Raw genomic sequence first — 4,931 nt, forward strand, 5'->3', positions numbered from 1 at the left:
CACCTTTAGACCTATCTATAAATAATTGAGAGTACGATAAAATTCCAAATAAAAAGACTTGATAGTCATTGACAAAAAAAATTTGCAAATGTGAGCAATCGACTGATCAATACAATTTTTCCAATATTCACAGAATTTTAGGGAAATAAGATCGATAGCATTGTTAGGAACAAGAAGGTTTCCTTGTTACAAGTAGGCACCCATAGATATAAGCCTGTATAAAGATTGCATCATTAACAACTTAAATTTAGAGGATACTACATGCATCAGCAGCACGTATACTCAAATTACAATACAGAGATTAACATGGCACTTGCAAAAGGATAATATGAAAATTTGAGAAGTATTCCATATTTTTCATTCTTCAGATGCAAGAAATGAAAAACAGTTATTAAAAGGTTGATTACAAAATTACAAGTGTAACAATACACGTAAGTCATATAATTAAATTTAGTTTGACATCAGTGTATTAAATCTTCAGCTCAGAAAGGCGTTTACATAGCATAAAATTTACAAAACTTCAAATTAGACAACATTGTCATTTATCCCAAAGAAAAATAAAGACCTAGAAAAAATAAGGAATCAAACTGTTTCTATATGGAATGCAATTGGAAAGGACACATTAATTAACCTATATATTATAAAGTAATGTAGAATTCAAAGTATATCTAGGAGAAAATAAAATAAATTATGAACATTATGCAAACATAGAATATAGAATATTTTAAAATATACTTTTTCAGACAAGCACCAGAAATATTTTACTTTCTGTACTACTCATTTCAACAGGTAAGTTAAAATTATTTCTGATTAAAAAATCACAAACTCTGAAGAAATCATTATACATGTATACAAAAACTATTGAATACATTTTGACATCCAATGCAGGCAATTCATTTGGAAGAATTCCGCGGAATCCATGAATTTTTACAGTAAAATATTGGTGTTGCCGGGCACTGGTGGCTCATGCCTATAATCCTAGCTACACAGGAGGCTGAGATCTGAGAATCATTGTTCAAAGCCAGCCTTGAAAGGGAAGTCTGTGGTACTCTTATCTCCAATAAACCACTAGAAAACTGGAAGTGGAGCTGTGGCTCAAGTGGTAGAGTGCTCACCTTGAGCTGAAGAGCAGAGGGATAGCTCCCAGGCCCAGAGTTCAAGCCCCATGACAGACCAAAAAAAAAAAAAAGATATTGCTCTTATTTGTTTTGTGAAAATATTTTGTAGGGACACAAAAGACGGACTTGCATTTTTGAAATTTAAGAAACTTAACCCGAACATTAGGACTTAGTTGAACAATTTGTACAGCCCTCCACAACTTCATAGAGGGAATGACACATACTTATCCTTTTGGCAATATCAAATGCAGTTTCTTCTATGTTGTTCTTCAGGCCAGGTTTTATATAATGGTTCAACAGAAGGAGATCCAGCGTATCTTTGCTATCTCAATTCTCAGCAGCAAGATACAAGGGGGTCAAGAGGCCTTTAGTTTGGGCATTGGTATCTGTATCATGATGAAGTAAGAAAGAAGCCACTCTGGTATTATTCCACGTATATGCACTGTGCAGGGGTGTCCAGTCATCTACAATTATTGTATGTGCCGCTTGAGACACCAACTCACTGACAATGTCTAAGTGTCCACTGTAGGCTTCTCAATGAAGAGGGGTATACTCATTGTCATCCCTACTATTCACATGAGTGGCCATTTGGAAAGAAGTCTCCGCACTGTAATAAGCCGAATATTTTTGGCAGCCCAATGAAGAAATTTGCTTGGATCTTTCTCCATTTTTTTTCTTTAATTGATACCATTCCTTACTTTTTCATCTTGTTCCTCATATTCCTAAGAATTGCCTAACCAGAGACTTTGAGAGCCAGTGGGAATGAGGTATCCATGTATTTCCCTATTAGTTCACATTGGTTGAACTGGTCAGAAATATCTGGTGAATTTTCTGCATCTGTTTATTCACCATGATTTATTTTCTCTTTTTCCAATTTTACTATTCAAAATTATTCTAACCGGAGAGTAAGGAATTGTTAGAGAACAGAGGAAAGATGTTCCTCCGTATTCAAATGTACACACTGAAAATGAGGACCAGTGATGTCTTCATGTGCAGTTTATTCTAGGAAAATAGGAAATAATGTCTTCTATATAAATGATTTGTTAAATGGCAGAGAAAAAGTGTAATGATGCAACCAAAAATATAAAAGCAAAATAAATTAGGATAATTATGGAGCAATCATATTATTTATGAGAACCAAGAAAGGGAAAAAGAGAGAGACAGATGTGCAATGACCTATCTAGCCACAAAATCCATGCCTCTGATCAATTTATAGACCAAACAAAATTTTATTTTTTAAAAAAGATGGAAATAGAATTTATGTATTTACTTGAAATTAGTAAATACATTTTTAGTAGCCTACATAAAGAGATATAACTTTGACCAAATTACAGACAATAAACTAAATCCTTGATAATTCTAGTAACAAATCTGACTGAAATCAGTTGAATCACACTTTTCCTGTACAATGAAGGAATAGGAAGGTAGTCAAGCAGCAGAGAAGGCAGGGAGATTGTATCTGTGACAAAACTTTGTGGGAATTGGTATTGAGGATTTCTTACTGGTGATCCACTTGCAATGGAAGCATGATTCTGAACTATTGATTTAATCATTATATTCTACAAGAAGATAAATGAGAATTGATAGTTAAGGACTACTAATACATTTTGACCTTCTCACTAAGCACGTTCAATCATCAAAATCACATGAAGACAATAGATAGCCCTCCTTTTTAGATGAAAGCAAGTGTCTTTAAAAAAAAAAAAAAAACAAGGAATGTATGTAGTCATGCAAAGGACTTCTATTTTACCAATGCCTCATACAATTTTCTAATGTTGGGTACCAATAAATAATGGATCTATCAGAAAGCTCTTAAAGCTAATATGTTCAATAGTGAGTTCTCTTACACTATATCATGGTATTGTTTGGGTATGGTCTGAAGAATAAATTTACATTACTAACTTGAATTTCTGACAGGACAATATCACCACTGTACATCTTGCTTCTATACTCTCATTTTTAAATTACTATCTAAGTATGTGCATTAGATAACTATTGAGGAAAAAATAGGAGCCACACTGATGGCTTATGTCTTTAATAGTAGTTAAACAGAAAGATGAAATCTGAGGATTATGGTTTGAAAGCAGACCAAGAAAAAAAAGTCCATTAGAATCTGATTTGAAAGTAACCAGCAAAAGCTAAAAATGGAGCTGTGGTACAAGCAGTAAAATGCTAGTCTTGAGAAAACTGAAACAAAAAATAAATTCTGGGACAAAGCCAGGCCCTGAGTTCAAGCCCTAGTATTAACACCAAACAAATAAATTAATTAATAAGGTAATTTATTAATTAAAAATAAATTAAGTGGTCACATGTGGAGAAGCAGGTAAAATGTAACATGCGTGGTGATGGTTTATGTATTATTTTGTAATAAGGCATATTATCATTTGTCCTAATCATTAAAATTTTATTTGAACTTTTTTGTACAATAAATCCTGAATTTAGCATGCATGTATATGTGTGTGTACATGTGCGAACATGTGTGTATGTGTATATGTGTGCATGTGCTGTTGCAATGTTGCTTGCCAATGTGTACAGGGTGAAGCTGAAAAGAGCTAACTGTGTTGCAATGTTTTTATATATCAGTGTTCTGTCATGTCTTTTCAGTGGAACCACCCTTCTGTATATATTATTTGTCTAATAATAACGTCATCATAATCAAAGCATTTATAACATTAAGTTAGATAAAGAGAACGCTTTCAGCTCTTATTGTATGTTGGGTAAGAAGATACAGACATAATTAGGTAGTAAGTTATTTTGCTGTAAGTTGATTATCAGTACAAAATACGTATGTGACTTCTTAAATTGGTTATACTTTTAAGATACACTCATGGAGTGATTTAGACCGACTTGACCAAACAGGTATTACTCTCTGGTTATTCCTGTGAAACACAAGTTGGATAAACTCTTTCTGGATTTCTGTTGAAAATAACTTTCTTTGCAAGATCATATCTATTCTCACTAAGAGATAATCAAACCCATACTATGTTTGAATATCTCATCTTATTGTCTGAAAATAAGTATTGTGGATATGCTTGTTAGATATTCCTTTCAAAAACGAATAAACAAAAAGCATGTGTCATGTCCAGATTGTGGATGCATCTGAAGGTATTTTGTACATGCACAGGGATCTTTACTAATGGCTCTTTTGTGGGAGTAACTATGGCAACTTTAACAAAAAAGGCTTTTTGAATATCTTTTCCAATATACGTAACATCCCAGAGCAAGTCTTGCAATTTCTGAACATCCTTTGAATATTTTAGTATTATTTCATTTCATTGACTATAGAGCCAAAATTTCTGAAATAAATATTGTTAAGATCTGAAAATGTAAGTGGGTATATAGTCTTTTTTATGCGTCATTTTATGAGAACCCAGTTTTTATGAAAGTAAATGGAATAGAATAAAAGAATGTAAGTGACTTGGGTAAGCTAATTATTAGTATAACTTTGTTTTCTATTAACAGTCCATTGAATACATGATGCAGTTAAATTATTTCCTTTGTGTCTCTGTACTTCAGTTAGTTTTATAATCTTTATAGTTATGAGTGAGTTTTTGTATAAATAAAGGTCTTTTAAAACGATTAGGATTAACCTTGTGTTTTGTGTCCTACTCCCAAGAAAATGAGTTATTTTTAAGTGTTAATAGTTTATCATTATCATTATCATTATCATTGGGAATCATTATCATTTTCATAGGGAATTTAAAAATGCAGTAGTATTGATGTCTTTTTAAACCAATTGTATTCACAAGTTGGAGAGTCTTTAATTCATACTTAGGTCTTGGTGTCTATGATTTTTAACCTCTCATTCCTAAC

At 32.4% G+C, this 4,931-nt stretch overlaps 1 pseudogene; it reads left to right on the plus strand.

Annotated features, from left to right (window-relative positions):
• Positions 1–261: 261 nt before the first annotated feature.
• On the plus strand, positions 262–358 carry LOC122098041 (annotated as a pseudogene).
• Positions 359–4,931: the final 4,573 nt, after the last annotated feature.

Source organism: Dipodomys spectabilis, unplaced genomic scaffold (genome assembly GCF_019054845.1).
Source record: "Dipodomys spectabilis isolate Male_0828 unplaced genomic scaffold, ASM1905484v1 ptg000454l, whole genome shotgun sequence".
NCBI classification, from domain to species: domain Eukaryota; kingdom Metazoa; phylum Chordata; class Mammalia; order Rodentia; family Heteromyidae; genus Dipodomys; species Dipodomys spectabilis.